Below are 20032 nucleotides of genomic sequence, written 5' to 3'. Positions count from 1 at the left end.
AGCTTGCCAAGTAAAGCCTGTAGAAAATGGCTTCATTGAATTAGAACAGTCTGTGATCAACTGCCAAAGCCAGCTTATTTTCCTTGCGAGTTCCAGAAAAGAATGCCTGAGACTTTGTGTTGATGGAACGCTATCTTATAGAACATGCTGACAGAACACACTTTTTCACTGGCTCTGGTCAGTATTATTATAGACTTGATGGGGTACTTTGGGATTTGGTACGGATTTTTACATCAGAAAAAATTAGGCATAGGAGATTAGGAGCCAAATGTGTTAGTTTATCATAGCAGAGTAAAGTAACAAGACAGTCTTAAGGAAGCCACAGACAAGACTGTTTAGAACTAACAATATTCTACTTCTCTTGTGGAAACACTTGCTATTATAAGTGAGACCGCAGAATAAAATTAATGTCTGGGGAAAGTAAGCAAATAATTGTGGAAAATTGTTAAAATGACTTTATAACCAGTAAAGACATCGTTTATTCAAAGACATCTGTCTTTGAATAAACGGATAAGGAGGAGATTATAATGATATAAAGGAAGAAGATTCCTTTTCAAATTAAGTGTTCTTCAAGTGCTGATTGTTTTGTGCAGAATAATTTGATGTAAGATATGTGGAAATTTTATGAACTGGTAAAAAGAGAATCTGAACAACTTGAAACAAAGTGCTAATGTCAGCTGAAGTGCCTCTGAAGTTACTCATATATTTTTCTTTCCTTTTAGACCCATTAGAAACGCTTCAAGAGCTGCTCAATCCAGGAATGGAGGGATTTCGTGAAGACACGGATGCTCCCTAAAAGGAGTGCAGAAATTTTCATCATAGGGTAACAGCTGATTCCTATTTTTGATTTGATAGTCTTTGAATATTTACAAAACTGTGGTATAAAAATAGACGATATTATCCAGCATGTTAAGTATGCTGTGAATTTGCTTATAGCTTTGTAGTATTTCATGCTTTATACCTTTCATGTGAAATATGATCAGAAATAACTCCTCACCAAATATCATCCTCACATTTGGAGTAGGATGATATGTAGAAACAAGAGTAATTGCAAAGCATCAGTCTGACCACTTTGGAATAGAAGCACCATTAGCAGAGATTGCAAGGTGTTTTGTCATTCTTCATGCCATGACACACATGGAAAATGGTAATATTCCTAGGATACACTGAGGGGGCTGCTCACAAGCAGAGATGACTGGCACTGCTGAGCAGCTCCAGGGCTGAAGCCTTAGCATCTTATTAGCACATCTGTAAACCATTGTGTTGGGTAGCTGTGCTGGTGAGCAATAGAACCTTTCCTTTTGGAAAGCCCTACAGTGTCTGCTGCTTTTTATGCATGTCTATGATCGAAGTCTGGACTTAGAGGAGTTTTTCTTAGGAAAAAATTAAGACATTGGGTTCTAGATTTTCAGTGGAAGTTAATTTTACCTAAAGATTAACCAGTATTCCTGATCTTGTGTCAAGAAACTTGAACTTGGAATCTTTTCCTTTTTCCTATCCGTTAACAAAATGATAAAGAAGCTTGTCCTTAGAGGACCCAGGGGCACATCTCAATTCTGGCAGGATCCCTTGTTTTCTTAGGGTTCTGTAGAAATTTACACAAGACAAAATTTTGCCCCCAGGGTAATGAGAACTCCCCATAATCTGAGGTAGATGGGTACTTTTAGGCCTCACTTCAATATTTGGACTAGGCTGGGTAACTCCTGATTCTGTTATGTTAGTAGTCACTCAGAAAATACACCCCATAGAAGGAGAATACGAAATCTTGAATTTACTAATACTTCTAATAGTAATACCTAGGTTTTAGATCTGATTTAATGGCATAATCCTAGAACTGTTGAAAAAGTGGATTTTAAACCAAAGGAAGGTGATGGAATGGCTAAGTAAGAGTGGTGAATGTGGACGTTTCTAAGCAAACCAGTGCCTCTCTTAAATTCATGATTGCCTGTCCTTCACCCACCATGGCTAGCATTGTGGCAAAACCACCCATAGCTGAATAGTTGAAGTGCTCAGCAGGTTCTGGACCTGACTCAAAGCCAGACTGAATATTGAAGAATTGTAGGTTTCAGGCTAATGGGGCCTGAACACTCTGTGGTATTTCTGCTGTACCTTATTCCAATATCATCACAGGTACCACCACAGGTACCACCTCGGGAATAAGAAGTAACAACTGGGAAACTAGGGGGTATCACCATAAAAGACTGCAGTTACAGTTCTAGAAGTTGTCTCATCTGACAAGAATTGTAGTCTTTGTTTGGTTTGGCTTAGTTTTAACAACTTCTGTGTCTTTGGTTTTACTTTTGCTTTTTTTTTCATTAACAGACTTTTTTAAGAGTAGTTTTATGGGCTGGGTGCAGTGGCTCACGCCTGTAATCCCAGCACTTTGGGAGGCTGAGGCGGGCAGATCATGAGGTCAGGAGATCGAGACCATGCCGGCTAACATGGTGAAACCCCGTCTCTACTAAAAATACAAAAAAATTAGGCAGGCGTGGTGGCAGGTGCCTGTGGTCTTAGCTACTCGGGAGGCTGAGGCAGGAGAATGGCATGAACCCAGGAAGCGGAGCTTGCAGTGAGCCGAGATCATGCCACTGCACTCCAGCCTGGGAGACAGAGCAAGACTCCATCTCAAAAAAAAAAAAAAAAAAAAAAAAAAAAAAAGAGTAATTTTATGTTTGCAGAAAAATTAATTGGAAAGTACACAGAAAGCTTCCACATAATCTTCTCCCTCAATCCACACTGAGTTTTCACTGTTATTAACGTCTTGTATTAACATGGTACATTTGTTACAAGTGATGACTCAATATTGATAGAGCCTTATAAACTAAAGTCTATAGTTGCATAAGGTTTCAGTCTTTATACTGGACATTTTGTGGGTTTTGACAGACATATAATGACAAATTTCCATTACTGCTGTATCACACAGAATAGCTTTGCTGCTCTAAAAATCCCCTGTCTTCCTCCTATCTCCTTTTCTCTCCCTCCACTGAAACCTGGCAATCTCTGATCTTTTTACTGCCTCCATAGTTTGACCTTTCCCAGAATGACATATAGTTGGAATAATGCAGTATGTAGCCTTTTCAGTTTGGCTTCTTTTACAAAGCAATATGCTTTTAAGGTTCATCTATGTTTTTCTGTGGCTTAATAGCTCATTTCTTTTTATCACTGAATAATATTTCATTGGACGGATGTACCATAGTTTACTCATTTACCTAATGAAGGATATCTTGATTGTTTCCAAATTGGGAATTACTTTTTTAAGTCACTATAAATATTTGTTTGCAGATTTTTGTGTGGACAGAAGTTTTCAACTCATTTAGGTATATACAAAGGAGTATTATGACTGGATCAAGTGGTAAGAAAGTGTAGTTTTATAAGGAACTGCCAAACTATATTTCAAAGTAGCTGTAACATTTTGCATTCCCACCAGCACTGGAAGGACCTTCCTGTTGCTTCACATTTTTACAAGCATTTGGTTTTGTCAATGCTTAGAGTTTTAGCAATTCTAATAAGTATGTTGTGGTTTTTCATGGTCTCATGTTCTAACATAATAAACTGTAAAAGAGAGTGTGACTGCCCAAAAGACTCTGAATTCTTAGCTACTATGAATTTTTTCAGTATTTACTTTGTAATAACAGTGATCAAGAATCTGAGGTTTTCCCTGACAGCACCAAGATTAGTGTGTGTTATATCCAAGTGTGTGTATATAGAGATGTGTGTGTGTGTGTGTGTGTGTGTGTACCTAGTATTCTCTGTTATAGAAAGAGGTCATAGTAGGCAAAGACTCTTTTAATAATACACCATTGAAATAAAAATATGCAGAAGTTATAAAAGATTCTGGCTTGCTTAAATATGTATATTCTATAGATCTTGATATTAAAATAGGCCATGTTTGATGCTGTTCAAAGTTAGCTTTCTGGCATGAACTACAGTGTTATATATGAGCCACATCAAATTAGGCAGTCTCAATTTTTGTATTCAGTTAAATTTGGCCATGCAGATGTAGTCATGAAAAGAAATTCTTCATGAGCCTTTCACATTATAGTCATTTTTCTGTATGTTTGATGCATGCTTTAGATTTGATTATATTATTTTGTAAACCTTTCTGATGATACCAACTTCACTGGTAGAGGGCTACTTTCTCCAGTGTAAGGACCACTCCTCTAATATTTCCATTTTCAAATATATCACAATGCCTGACACATTTATTTTGTGAATATATACAAAGCCCTACATCAGTTACTATAGAAATATTTTAACAAAGTTCCAAAGATACCAGATAAGCTTTATAATTTAAGAAAAAAATAGGTAAACCATTTCAAGCCATGCAAGTAATTTTGTATAATGATCAAAACTAACTTAACAGAGTATGGATCTGGTTAAAAATTAAACAACTAACATTCTTATGCAGTTTTTATGTGCAAAATAGAGTCTCAACAGTGACAGAAATGCAAAGATAAAATAGACATGTTCTCTACTTTCTATAAAAGATGGACTCCAGTGCAGGAGCGTTGGGTGGGGAAAGAAGTAGGATGATAAGAAGTGTGTTGGCATTGGAAGTACCTTAAATCTATGCTGCAAATTTGCTGATGACATGGTATATAGAATGCTGGATTTTCAAACATTAGTATACAGAAGAGTTTCTTTGGATCCTTGTTTAAATTTCATTTTCCTAGACTTCAGAACTAAATATCTGATTAATTTTGTAGTCCATGATTCTCCACTTGTATCAAGCTCCTCATGTTGTTGTATTACTGGTGATCTATAGGCTACACTTTAAGAAACTGATATGTACCAGTTACAATTTTTATCCCTTCAGTGTGGTTTATGTTAGGAAGTACTCTTGAGACAGAGGAATAGGGAGATCTGGGCTAAATATAGGAAACCAAGAGAATGTGCCAACAAGAATGAGTAACTTTATGGCCCATTATAGTGGTATCTTTGATTGCAGATTGTCCTAAGAGTCTGAAAATTAGAAAACAAACTCATTGGAGAGACTAGCAGAAAATTGTGTCTAAGATTACAGCATTTTAAAAAAAGAATGAAGTGTATAATTTTAAAATAGAATAAATATTTAATAAATAGATCAAATGCAATACAGTTGCGTCTATATTCAATGAATTGTTTATATAAAAGATATCAGTTATGATATTTATATTTTAGGGAAAATAATAAATACCTAAGAAGTCCAAAATAGGAAAATGATGAAGTTAGTTAGTATCCCCATTCCAATGGAATGTTATTTTCCCTGTTTTAAAATATGACAACATGTAAGAAGTATTTAAAATAAACCTATGTCAAAGAAAAATGAGAATCTATAACTGTATGTTTGATATGATTATATCTACATAAAATAGCATATGTGCTGAAATTTCAGGTATTTTTAATTCTAAAATTTTCCTAGATATTTTATGGTACTCACAAAATCAAATGTTAGATTTTAAAATCTAGATGAGGCAAATTAATAATCACAAGCTTTAGTCATACATTTTTAATTTTAAAGTAAATAATTTTAAAGTTGAAAGGTGTTTTGAGATTTCTCTACTTAATGAGCCCATGGTAAACTCTGTAAAGCAGTGATACCCATATCTGGCAAATTATCAGAATCATTTGGGAGACATTTTGAAAACAAAGATTTTTTACGAAAGCTAGACGAGTAATTCAGTTTCTTCAGAACTGACTTGGGGCCCTGGAATCTGTTTTTTTAAATATTGTACCATTGGCTTTACTGATAAGGGAAAAATGACAACCACTGCTGTGGGGTAGACAATTTCTGTCTTTAGGAATTTCTGTAATGTATATGACAAAGACAAAAAGATAAGGTAAAATGTTATCAAATTCTAAACTGTTTAATGTTTGTAACACAGTAAAGTACAGCAAAAATTCGGAGTAGAGAAAGCATAAATAAGGAGGATTACTTGGGAGGGCCTTCTAGAACAATAATCTCATAAGCATTGGTGGCAGACGTAGGAATGCAGAAACCAAAAGCTTCATCATCATTTAACAACCTTCATGTGGATGGGAAGTGATGAGAAAGTGAAACTTTGATACACTTAGAGAAGGCGGTGAAGAAGAGGTGCCATTTTGCTTTTTTCGCCAGCTTGCTTGCTTCGTTTTTTTTTTTTTTGAGATGGAGTTTTGCTCTTGGTGCCCAGGCTGGAGTGCAATGTCACAATCTCGGCTCACCGCAACCTTCGCCTCCTGGGTTCAAGTGATTCTCCTGCCTCAGCCTCCTGAGTAGCTGGGATTACAGGCATGCACCACCACGCCCAGCTAATTTTGTTTTAGTAGAGACAGGGTTTCTCTATGTTAGTCAGGCTGGTCTCGAACTCCCAACCTCAGGTGATCTACCCGCCTCGGCCTTCCAAAGTGCTGGGATTACAGGCGTGAGCCACCATGCCCGGCTTCGCCAGCTTTCTTACCAATCGAAAGTATAAGCCCTATACCCCTTTCCCAGAGTCCCAGATCCCTTCCTAGGCTTTTCCTTCCAGGTTTTATCCTAGCTTTGGGGCAAGGGATGCCTTCAGGGAAAAGATGGTGCTTAGAATTTTGGGATGGGAAGGCATATGTAATCCATAAATCAATGTTTCGTATGGTGAAGGGAAAGAAGGTGAGGAAAGGCACCTCAGAATATTTGTGGAAGACAAAACATTTAATATTAATGTTTATTAAAAGGAATTATGGCTTTTAAAAGGCATAGAATCAATCACAGAGGAAGTTGAACTCGAACCTTTAAATATAGGTACAGTTTGCTTTTCCAGACATGGAAGTATAGAAGAAAGAGACATTTCAGTGATGGGACCACATGTACCTGAGTAAATTGGCCAAGTGTCTTTCTTCTGTGGTCTCGATTTCTTTTTTAGTACAAATGTTGTTTAAGCTTTTATTCTTCCAGTTCATTTGCCTAAACTGACAATAAATTATTTTTATCACACATAGGACCTAGGACTAGGAGGTCAACTATTTCTTAAATGAAAAAGTCAATACCAGCTTGGCTAAAGTTGACTGGGGCGTGGGTGCCCATGAGGCTGGAAGTGATTGGTAGTCATACTGAGCAGGGCCTTAAGTTCCAGAATAAGGAATTTTGACTTGGCCTTACAGTGAAGGTTTCTGAGAAGGTTAATGAGAAGATAAATTTGGGCTTTGAAGAGGAAAATCAGCCAACAGTAAAGGAGATGGATTAAAGAGAAGAGTAGAAAGAAATGTAATTAGCATGCTAATTGGCTAATTACCGTGAGAAGAAACTTAGACTAGGCTGTTGGCAGTGAAAAGAGAAAGAAGGTAGTGGATATTATAAGGAAGTTTTTAAACTCAATTAGGGTAATAGTCATTGATCCCCTTCAAAGTGCCAGTCACTGTTCTAGGCCTTTGTGACATCAGTGAACAAAATAAAGCATATTTCTATCAGAGTGCTATGGACTGAAGTTTTGTATCCCCCTCAAAATTCCTGTGTTGAAATCCTAACTCTCAGTGTGATGGTATTAGGAGGTGAAGCCTTTGGGAGGTAATGAAGTCATGAAGGTAGAGCCCTCAGGAATGGGATTAGTGCCTTTATCTGAAGAGGCCAAAGAGCCAGTTCCCTCTCTTTCTACTACATGAGGATATGATGAAACATTGACACTCTGTAACCCTGAAGAAGGCTCTCACCAGAACCCAACCATGCTGGCACCCTGATTTCAAACTTCCAGCCTCCAGCACTATAAGAAGTATATTTCTCCTTGCGATAGTTAAATGACGAGTTAATGGGTGCAGCACACCAACATGGTACATGTATACATATGTAACAAACCTGCACATTGTACACATGTACCCTAAAACTTATAATAATAAAAAAAAAAGAAGTACATTTCTGTTGCTTATAAGCCACCTTTTTAACGATATTTTGTTATAATGGCTGGAACTAAGAAAATGGTAGACAAAAAGAGCAATATCTAATAAAGAGAATTAAGAATGTATAATGTGAATTTAGAAATGTACAAAAATACAAAGTTGAGCAGAGAAAGGGAAATCAGGAAGGATGAGCAACAGTTACAATATTAAATATGATGGTTAGAAGAGGCGTCACGAAGCAGGAGGTATCTAAGCAAATATCTGAAAAAAGTGAATGAGCTAGTATCCTAAGGGAGAGTATTCCAGACAGAAGGAAAAGGAAGTGCCAAAACTCTAAAGTGGGAATATGCTAAGGATGTCTCAGCAAAAGCCATGTTTTGAATTTTAAATCAATCTTTAAGCAAGATGCTCAATTGTACGGATCACCAACTACTAAAATAGAGGATTTTTTCCTGGGGAAGGGTGTTCCTTCTTAGAAGTTCTGCTTCAGGCTAGACTGAATTGGGACAAAAGAGATAAAAAGAAGAGTTAATTAAGGAGTCAGCCTTGGGCCATGCCCATAGCTAAAGAACCTGAGGGAGATTGGAGAAGTCAGCAAAACCAGGATTGTGCCTGTCCTTGAAACTATATGAAGAAGGCTTGGCTAAGAAAAGGAGATTCTGAGGTGACAAATGCAACATAAAGATTAGGAAGAAGCAAGACTGGAGAAACAAGAACCCGGGGCTTACAGAGGCCATTGATGACCTTAAAGAGAGGCCACTGATGGAGAGCACAGGATTCCCAAGTACCCAACAGCTCATGTTTTCTATACTAGATACAGTGAAAAATCTGTACTTTTAAGAATTAGTAGTATACTAACCAAGGAGTATATGAGTTTTCAACTGCCTGTTAAATATTAACAATGTTTTGAAATCTGTCTTTGGTTAAAAAAAAGTGCCGACAAGTGTGAAAGCCTAAAGTTAAATGTGTTAGGCTTTATACTTAAGGTGTGTGCAGCTTCTGCTCCCTTTTGCTCTTACCATCTGCTCTGATTTTATAACAAAGCCCAGTATTGACATGTTGAAGAACCGAGGTCTACACATGCTTTGGCAAAGTGATGTTGCAGGATTGCTCAATTTACAGAAATTCCCCGACCTGAAGTATGGCTTTTGTCAGGTCATCACCAAAGCTTGTGTTTTATTAATGTATCAAGGCTTTTTATAGGACATGTTGATTTTTTTCGTTCAAAAAACTGGAAGAAACACATGGTTTTAAGATTAAGAATGGAGCCTGTCAATTGAAAGTCTCTTCAATAACTCCTTATTGGATTTTTTTAAGTTTGTAAGAATTAAAACATAGCAATAAGTAATAACTCAGTATACTTCTATTAGAATGTTAATAAAAAGGTATGCAAAAATCAGGGATTTATGAAATTGATACAGTAAGCTTTGTTTCCTGCTTTCTCTGCCATGACCTAAAATTCATTTTTTAAAATATCTTTCTGTGTTATATAGCAAGCATACCAGAAAAAGTACTTTGAAAGAAGTAGGAGATCAGACATTTAAAGAATGGGAACAGATCTTAATATAAGAAAAGAGGCGGGCTTGTTATTCTGGGAAACAAATTGAGAAAGTGTATTAAAGTTGATGTGATAGATGGTAGGAGTCATCTGGAATTTCAGGATTAGTTATAAGGAACTTTCTGGAAAAGATTCAATTCATATTCCAAGTCATATTCCAAGTCAATTAATTGCCCCAAGTCAATTATTTCTTCTCCCTGCAGATCCCCATCATGCTGCCCCTGTTAAAAACCGCTGTCAAGAAAGGACCCACTATCAGTCTTTTATAACTTCCTAACTTCATATTAATTTAAATCAGTGTGTTACTTCTCTGAAGAGTATTTACATTTTCAACAGGAAAAGAGGGTGGTATCTCCATTTAAAATAATTACAAAAACAGCCTGCTCGATCTGTATGTAAGACCTGGGGAATTTTGTTGGTCGTTTTTTGAGTTGGTAGTTACACTTTTATATTTATTTTTGCTTCCATTTTATATTAAAAGAATTCTGTAGTTCCCATAATTGCAACATGATGAGATTCTCATTGCTTTTAATTAACCTGCTTTTTTCTTTCTCAACTCCACAATTAACTTGACTAAATTTGTTAGCAAATGAAAAATTCTGACTGCGTTAGTTGCATGTTGATTTTACTATCTACTATTTGATGCTTACATCATTATGTTTTAAATGAAACAAATCTTAAAATCAGCTCTAGATTTTATATTCTGTGATAAAAATCACCACATTTTCCCCTAAGCCATTGCCCCAGAAAAGATTTTTTTTAAAAGATAGCACTATTGGTTTTATTTCTTGGAAGGGAAAAAATGTCAGTTAGAGTAGTAAGGTAGTGATCTAGTTCATTTGGTATTATGAGACTCAAGGATTTAGCAGTAAAACAAAACCTTTGTTAAAGAAAAAATGAGCATATCATATTAAGAGGAAGATAATTGAATTTCTATATTTGATGGCAAATCTGGCAACACTAGAAGTGGTTACCTAAAATTAAAAGCCTTTTACAAACTTTTTATTTCAACTAGTCACGGTAATTGCATAAAAAACAGAATTCTTAATTTTTATAAGCACAGAAATATGCATGGTTTTTTTTCCCCCTTTCACTGTTCCCACCAAATCCATAAGATGTATGCTTGATACAAGCAAAGTAAGAGAGAACATAACACTTAGGAAACATCTCAATGCCCTGTATTAAAGACGAAATAAATTACAGTTCTTCTTTTCCCCAGTAAAGAGCAACAAAATAACAATGTAGGTAGAGGAAATAAGTGAGCCAACTGAGAGTATGTGGCTGGGCTGGAATCTGGAGATACCACAGTTAAATTAACTTGATTTTTCCTTTCTACTACTAGAAGTTTAAATAAAATACTGGCGCATCGGGGGTGGTGTGTGTATGTGTGTCCTGTGTGCGTGTGTGTTTGTGCAAGCAAGAGAGACAGTCTGAGAGAGACAAAATGGCTTTTGTTCCTTTGGAAACATCATTTCACCTTGGTTCTGAATTTTTCTGAGAAAAACATCCACTTAATGTCACAATAGCCCCACAGGAACAATTTAATAGTCCCTGGTAAAAGCCTATAAGGACTCTCAGGATAGAAGATGCAGTTTTGCAAAGGAGTTCTCAACCTCTGTCAATCTTAATTGAACAAATTGAAAACCAGATGGGCTTATTTATCAAGGCATAGGTCCCAAAAGGCAAGAAAATTTATTTAGAAATTATTAAAATGCTAGTCAAATAATGACCAGACAATTACAGGTTGATATTCTTCAGTGGCACTTCTTCTAAAACATGGGTTCAATGTGACCAGTTTTATATCACCACTTTAAATGATAACTAATGAGAAAAAAAATAGTGTGAGGGTGTCATTGAAATGATCTTTGCAGCAAATTCTCTTCCTTTGTATTTGTTCTATGAATTGGGGGACTGGAGTTGGCACTCCTCTCAGTTTGGCCATATCTAGATTTTTTCTGGTTATGTTCTTCCCTAGAGTAATCGCAGACAGATGAGAGGCTCTGTGCTACACAAGGATCTCAGATAGAACTTGACTTATAAGGAAAAAAAAAAAGCTGCACATATTGTGCGCATTATTAAGGCGGGAGTGTTTGCCTATGGCTATATTTTTATGAGCATCAATAAGTCTTGAACGATATTACTAATCATCTTTTGGCTAATGTTATTGAGACTTTTAATTCATGTGCTAAATTACTTACTCCTGGGGTAAGAGTAGAAAAATCTTTGGAAGAATGATTCATGGGAAGAAGTTGGTGCCAATGAGGTAATTAATTATTGGTTATTTAATAACCTTCGATTGTTAGAACCATAATCCTTTACTGATAGCAAGTCTACTGTACTATCTGGGATAGTGAGACCATTAACTATAAATTGGATAATTTGGATTTTTTAAAATTGGTTTGCTGTTAAATTCCTAGAGTAGAACAATAGAGAACCCATTTAAAATAGACTTAACGAATCAATGAGACAACCAACTTCAGGATGTATTTTAATAAATTAAAATACAGCCATAATAAAAATGACTATTCTTTTAACTAACCATATAAGGTGTTGTGTGGTAGAAGTAAATGGAAATGGACTTTGAATTCACAAATCCAGAAAACTCTTTAAAGTGGGTATGTTGAACTCCTAATTGATTTTTATTAGTATGATTGGGGCAAAATTTGTTTTTTTTCTTTCTGATTGCGTATTATTAAATAGCAAATGAAAGCAAATAAAAAATGTGTATTAACTCAATATTTAAAATATTTATATTAATATCACTTCATAATTTTAAATAATTTGGTAATGTTTTAGCTATAATAATACGTAAGTTGTTCAATTGCAATTCCTAGTGTTCAAATCTCAAGTTGTCAGTTGCTTCCACTTAAGCTTTTAAATACGCTTTTTGAAAAAATTTCTGATTTTAGTTTAAAGTTTAAACTTAAAAGACAGCAACAAAACCAAGATAAAAACAATACATTTTATTTACAAAACACAAAAAAGATTTTTAACATTATGAAACAATTTGCATTAGACTTCTAGTTGTAATGTAAATATAAAATCAGTTCAGTCATTTCCAAATTTTGAAAACTTTTTGCTCCTAAAGGCAGTTCTCAGAAATGTTAATTCACACATCTACAGTGGCAAAAAAAAAAAAAAAAAAAAAAAAATGTCAGTGAGGCTGAGCAACCACTGGGCTACTCTTGAAGTAATTAAATACCTTGAACTTTATCTTGAAGTATCTACTTGTTTCTCGGCATTAAGCCTTTAAGTAGTGTCGAGTTTGAGACAAGTACATGAATGAATTGCATATGACATTTATGGCAAGACTTTGTCTCATTTCTGTTTTACACGCTTAAAGTGTTAATTCATTTCATGTTTTAAGCATATTAGTGAAATAACTGTAAACAAAGTCTTACATAACTTCTACATCCTATTTTTATCTTTTTATAATGGAAACGAAAAATAAAAAACCATGGTGGTTCATTCATTCATTTAACAAATATTTACTGAAAGTTTCCTGGAAGGCACTGGACAACCTATTAAAAGTTTACATTTTAGTAGGGCAGATATGCATTAAACAAAAAAATTTCACCAATCTTTCCATAGTTATAATTATGAGAAATGCGATAAAGAAAAGAACAAGGTAAGATGAGCAAATATAACCCAATGCCTTTTGACTAGCCTCTGACATAGTCAGAGGGGTGACTCCCCAGGAGAAAGATCAGTGAAAGTAAGGGGAATATCCAAAGAAAAGCAACCACAATATTCGAGGGATATATTCACTTGGATGCTTTCTGAAAAAAACTGTAGGACCACGAATGTATAGGATTTTAATTATTACTTGGATTAGTCCGTTCTCACATTGTTAGAAAGAACTACGTGAAACTTATACAGAAGTTTAATTGCATCACGGTTCCACAGGCTGTACAGGAAGCATAGCTGGGGAGGCCTCAAAAAACTTACAATCACGGAGGAAGGTGAAGAGGAAGGAGGCACATCTTACATGGCTGGAGCAGGAGAAAGAGAGCAAAGGGGGAAGTGCTACACACTTTTAAACAACCAGATCTCCTGAGAACTCACTCACTCACCATTACAAGAACAGCATGGGGGGAATCCACCCCCATGATCCAATCACCTCCCACTAGACCCCTCTTTCAACATTGGGGATTAAAATTCGACATGAGGCCAGGCACTGTGGCTCACCCCTGGAATCTCAACACTTTGGGAGGCCAAGGCAGGTGGATCCCTGAGGTCAGGAGTTTGAGACCAGCCTAGCCAACATGGTGAAACCCAGTCTCTACTAAAAATACAAAAATTAGCTGGGCATGGTGGCAGTCGCCTGTAATCTCAGCTACTCAGGAGGCTGAGGCAGGAGAATCACTTGAACCTGGGAGGCGGAGGTTGCAGTGAGCCGAGATCACGCCATGGTACTCCAGCCTGGGTGACAAGAGCAAAACTCTGTCTCAAAAAAATACATAAAAATAAAAAATAAATAAAATTCGACATGAGATTTGAGCAGAGACACAAATTCAAACTGTGTTATTGCTTTATAACATATAAACTATTTCACGATACTTTTAAAGTTAAGATTATTGACACACTGAAACGTCTTAAATTTTCCCTTCATAATCCTTTCTACCCAATCATGGACTCACTCAACTATTATAAAAATTATTACAAGCAGTGAATAGACCTGACAGGTATATATGGGTGACTTTTCCAGAAAATTTCAAGGGTGCGTATACTTTAAATCAGTATCTACAGAGTGTCTGGCTACCACAAGGATTCCCTTCACCTGACCACCAGCCAGGCTTATGCTGATTCCTGAACACTGGCAAAAAGTGAAAAAGCTTACTGTTAAGCTTTCATCTTGTTAGACTAAAGCCTCCAATAACTGATGTATTTTATGAAATAATGTCAAAATAAAGAAGCTTAACACTAAAAACTCTTTACAATAAATGTGATCACCAACCTACATTTCCAGCATCTTTATCCACTACCTGCTGACACAAATTCTACGTTTTGACCAAACTTACTCTTCCCTTGAGTATCGCATTTCCAAGAAATTTCCCTCAACTAAAATGCCCACTCAATTTCTCTTCTTGAATAGCTTATTCATTCTTCATATCAGCACTGACCACCTCACTCCAGAACATTCTTTTGCTAAATTGCAATTTAAAAAATCACAGGCGCTCTCTAATGCCGTTCCATATTCCTGGATGCCCATCCACTTCGTAACACTTATGAAATGGTCATTGCCTTCACTGTATTAAAATTTCAAGTGCAATTTGTTATCTTTACTGTATGCATGGGTTCCATTTACACACTAGACCCATATATTTTCCTATATTCTAGGTGTCTTTTTTGCTCCAAATTCCTTTCTAGCTTTTCTTTAAATCCTTACTTTGCCCATCTTCAGTGCTGGGTTGGTGAAGGAGACAGAGACTTAACAATATCCACCAAGCAACAAAACTACCACATCAACACCAAGAACTTCCTGGCTTCCTGGGCAGATATGCAGTGGGCACAATTTCATAACAGATTAATTGCTACCAATCATGAAGAAGTTAAAATACTCTCAGAATTTAGAAGCTATACTAGAATCACAATGAAGTTTTGTAATTCTGTGCCAAGCCCATAGATTGAATGTCTTCTATTATTTATTTGGCCTTATTTACTTAGTGGTAATCATTTCCTGAGACTGTACAGAACATTAAATTGGAATGGATACAATTCTAGCCTAGAGTCTATAGCCTAGAATTAGTTATAAGTAGCTCAAGATTACATAGTGTATGCAATTATATGTCAACCATGAAAATAAGCACTACCCAGTTTTTAGGATTTCAAAATAAATCATCTCAAAGGTCCTGCTTTGATCTGTTTTGTGATTGGGTTGCATGGGAAAGCAAATTATAGGATTATATGACCATGAAAATGCCTCTTTTCCCTTTAACTAGTGATAAAGAAAAAGTGAAAAGAAAATTACTTATCAGAAAGGAGTAGCATCCTTCAATCTTCATTGATAGCTGACTGATTAATGAAATGATGCATCTGTGCAACATAACAGTCATACACTGCATGACAATTTGGTCTTTGATAGCTGTATATATGATGGTGGTCTCACAGATTATAATATATTTTTACTGTACCTTTTTAATGTTTAGAAATGTTTGAATACACAGATACTTAGCATTGTGTTTCAATTGCCTATAGTATTTGGTACAGTAACATGCAGTACAGGTTTCTAGCCTAGGAACAACAGACCATATCATAAAGCCTGGATATATAGTAGGCTATACTATTTAGGTTTATGTAAGTACACTCTATGATGTTTGCTCAATGACAAAATCACCTAACAATGCATTTCTCAGAATGTGTCTCCATTATTAAGTGATGTATGACTATATGTACAGCCATAAAAGAGAATCAGTATATAGTTCTGTATGTATTGATATAGAGAGATCTACAAAATATATTAAGTGAGCAGAGCAAGGGCAGATCAGCATGTATGATATGCTACCATCTGTATAATAAATAAAAAGAATATGGGTGAATCTATGTATACAAAGGATGTATTGGGAAGATTACACAATGGGCTGGTTATGCTGGATATCTTTGGAGGGTAGTGGAGCTAATTAAAATGAAGAGATGAGAAGAAAATTTTTCACTTAATACACTTTGTATCTTCTAAATTTTGAACCATGTGGATGTCTTAACTATTAAAAAATAATCTTTAAAAATTTTTAAATAGAAATAAAAGGGGAGGAACAAAAGAAAGGAATATTTTTAAGTGTGATAGAGCCAGTGAAGGTTTTCTAAAAATGATAGACTTGTGTCAAGCCTATAACAATCTGAAATAGATCTTCAAAGCGCCTCTTCTTGATATTAACACTCACAAATTTATCAATGGCCAAGTTACAGAAATGTGATTAGAGACTCTAAGGAGAAAAGACTCTAAGGAGAAGGTGAATTATTTCCTATGTAAGAGCATGAAAGTACATATTTGGAAAGCTTATGCAGTTGATCATGAGGTGTTCAGTTTATGTGGAGTTTGAGCACATACTCAAGACATGATGGAGAGCTACCTAGAAATCATTGATACCCTGTTCACAAAAATGTATTTTAGGTCCAAGTGGGAAAAAAATCTAGACTCTTTCTACTGAGTAAATTATCTTAAAGACACAAATACTAGGCCCAGCACAGTGGCTCACACCTGTAATCCCAGCAGTTTGGGAGGCTGAGGTAGGCAGATCACTTGAGGCCAGGAGTTCGAGACCAGCCTGCCCAACCTGGTGAAACCCTGTCTCTACTAAAAATACAAAAATTAGCTGGGCATAGTGGTGGGTGCCTGTAGTCCCGGCTACTTGGGAGTCTGAGGCAGGAGAATTACTTGAACCCAGGAGGTGGAGGATGCAGTGAGCCAAGATCGTGCCACTGCACTCCAGCCTGGGTGACAGAGCGAGACTCCACCAAAAAAAAAAAAAAAAAAAAAAAAGAGATACTAATTCTATTCATTCACGGTTCAAGCAACACAACTCTATGATGTCTTTCCTTATACCCTGAAGCAAATGTAGATTCTCCCTCCTCTGTATACCAATAGCAAGCATTGCACACCTCTATTTTCATATAAGTCATGCTGCCCCTGCTGGCAGATTTTTTGATGTGATTATTGTCTTTAAAGAGTCTTTATTTTTCACCATTGTATCAATGGCATATAATAGAGTACAATGTGTAGAGATTTAATATCTGTTCAATGAATGAATGACTTTGAAGCAAAACGGAGACTATCTAAAATTAAATACTTCTTAGAAAGATGATTTAGAATACAATTTGGTTTTCTGAAAAGTGGATTACCACCCTAGAAATAGAACTTATGGCAAATAAAGTGAATGCTTAGGGAAAAGTGTTATGTAGGAAACTCGATGAGCTGATAAAGAAAACTTTAAACTTTGTGGGGTGAGGAAAGAAAGAAGTAAAACCACGTACTATGATTTATGACAGACATTACATATACTCAGGCATTCAGGCATGCAAGTGCTAGTATTTCTGGGAGGTGAATAAGACAGAATTTACAAGGGCCTTATATTCTAATACAGGAGACACATTATGCAAATAAATATCTACAGTATAAGTAGCATGTGGCATAATAGACACATAGATAAAATAATCATGTTGCTTGGCCTTAAAGTATGAGTTGGATTTGGTTGGTGGAGAAAGTTAATCCATGCAGGGGAATTAGAACAAGTGTATGGGTGAAAGTTTAATGGTATACATTGCAAACATCAAATTTCATTGACTGGAATGTAACATGTATAAAGTGAGTGAGTAGAAGACGAACCGTAAAAGATTAGGCAGGACAAGACTATGGAAGCCTTACATACCCTGCTATCACTCTAAGAAGACTATTCAATAGAAAATGGAGAATCATTAAAAATTGAAGGGCATGATTATAGTGTGTTTTGTCAAGACTAAAACCATAAAACTGACATAAAAAAGAATAATAGAAAATTTGCCAAATATTTCTTAAAAAAATACATTATTAAGAGAATGTGGTTCTGCCACAAGAACAGAAAGATGAGTGGAATAGAGGAGAAATTCCAATAACAGATCTTGGTGAATATTAAAAAGTAGAATAAGAGGCCGGGTGCAGTGGCTCACGCCTGTAATCCCAGCACTTTGGGAGGCCGAGGCAGGTGGATCACAAGGTCAGGAGATCGAGACCATCCTGGCCAACGTGATGAAACCCTGTCTCTACAAAAAAATACAAAAATTAGCTGGGTGTGGTGGCACGCACCTGTAATCCCAGCTACTCAGGAGCTGAGGCAGGACAATCGCTTGAACCAGGGAGTCAGAGGTGGCAGTGAACCAAGATGGCGCCACTGCACTCCAGCCTGGAGACAGAGGAAGACTCCGTCTCAAAAAAAAAAAAAAAAGTAGAATAAGATAAAGGTGGTATTAAGAAAAGAATAGTTGGAATGAAAATAATTATTTACTAAAACTTAATGGATCAAATGTTTATTAACTTGGGGGAAAATTACGGTAATATGTATTAGTAGCTAACCAACACCAAGAGACAGATACGTATTGTGAAGGGATCATGAAACTATGTGCATAAAGCCCTTAGTTATTATATTTGGTAATTGAACATTTATGTTACTTAATTTTTTTATGTTGAAAACGACTATCATAAAAAGTTTAAATATTTTTTAACAGAATAAAAAAGAATTGCTGGTTTATAGATGTACAGTCTTGGTTTTATTTTTACTGCTGCTATAAACTTATCTACTTTGCTTTTCCCTATTACATGTGGTTTGTTTAATTAATTAATTAATTTATTTATTTATTTTTCTTGAGACATAGTCTGTCTGTGTCACCCAGGCTGGAGTGCAGTGGCGTGGTATGGGCTCACTGCAAGCTCCACCTCCCGGCTTCATGCCATTCTCCTGCCTCAGCCTCCCGAGTAGCTGGGATGACAGGCACCCGCCACCGCGCCTGGCTAATTTTTTTGTATTTTTAGTAGAGATGGGGTTTCACCATATTAGCCAGGATGGTCTCGATCTCCTGACCTCGTGATCCGCCCGCCTCGGCCTCCCAAAGTGCTGGGATTACAGGCATGAGCCACCACACCCGGCCACATGTGGTTTATTTTAAACTTTAAAATAATTTTCAAAATTAATAAATATTTTACAAGGTACTTTTTAAGACATTTAAACCACATTTTAAAGAGGATCTCAATTATCCCATTTTGTAAAAGAAAAATGTTTGGAACTGAATAAGCAAAATCATTGCAGTTTTCTATGAATAAAATGACATTAATTTTTGAACATTAGATGATTGTCAGACAGCTGTAATATCCTACAAGAGAACAGGAAGACCTCTGTCTTCCTGCCTTGCAATCTCTCTTTAATGTCCCCTATTGAAAGAATCTCAATGGATGCATATGGCTAAGGAGAAAGTTAGTTTACAGTCCCAGCCCCAGCATCAGAGCCAAGTATAAATGAGTTTATTTGGAGCTGAGACTTAATAACTTAATAACTGGCAAGCTGAGTATTAGTGATTCTATATGCTAAAGTTTAATCCAGTTTTAGTTTTTGTTTGTCATCAAATAAACTGTACAGAATAATGATTAATATTGTAGACTTTAGAATCAAGCAGCTAATCCTGGCTTCTAACTGGAAATATAGATAAATTCCTGAAACTGTCCAAGCCATAGTCATTTCATCCTTAACATGAAAATAATAATTAGGTTGTTATGAAGAAAAGGTGAAATGTAAAAATAGGTAATAGGATCTGGTTAATAAATATAAACTACATAATTTGTTATGAAGAAAAGGTGAAATGTAAAATAGGTAATAGGATCAGGTTAATAAATATAAACTGCGATAATTTGTTATGATCATTATCTTATCATTATGATTTTTGTTTTACTTAGAAATAGACCAAAAGTTTAGTAAAAAATTGAGTATAAATATTTTGATAATTTTGAAACTAATTTGTCTATTTTTAATTATTGTCATTCACACATTCATTTTACAAGTCATCATCTTTAATGATATAGCATTTAGTCATCAAAATAATATTGGGAAACAAAAGTAATGTTTTCAGCTGGAGCTAACCTAAAATAGCTTGGAAAATTCAGAGAAACATTAGAGATTTTCCTCT

At 35.8% G+C, this 20032-nt stretch overlaps 1 protein-coding gene across 4 annotated transcripts in view; it reads left to right on the top strand.

The window, feature by feature from the left end:
• Positions 1-773: 773 nt before the first annotated feature.
• Positions 774-20032, top strand: part of B3GALT1 (beta-1,3-galactosyltransferase 1) — a 378667-nt gene continuing 359408 nt past the window's right edge. For 3 of the 4 annotated variants that reach the window (XR_010113656.1, XM_055291902.2, XM_055291903.2), the window contains exon 1: positions 774-823. The gene's annotated coding sequence lies outside the window, so the exon portion shown is untranslated. The remainder of the gene's footprint in view (positions 824-20032) is intronic. The other variant, XM_055291904.2, reaches the window with a different exon arrangement.

The sequence above is a fragment of the Symphalangus syndactylus genome, chromosome 9 (assembly GCF_028878055.3).
Source record: "Symphalangus syndactylus isolate Jambi chromosome 9, NHGRI_mSymSyn1-v2.1_pri, whole genome shotgun sequence".
Classification (NCBI taxonomy): Eukaryota; Metazoa; Chordata; class Mammalia; order Primates; family Hylobatidae; genus Symphalangus; species Symphalangus syndactylus.
This window is presented reverse-complemented; position numbering and strand designations above follow the sequence as displayed.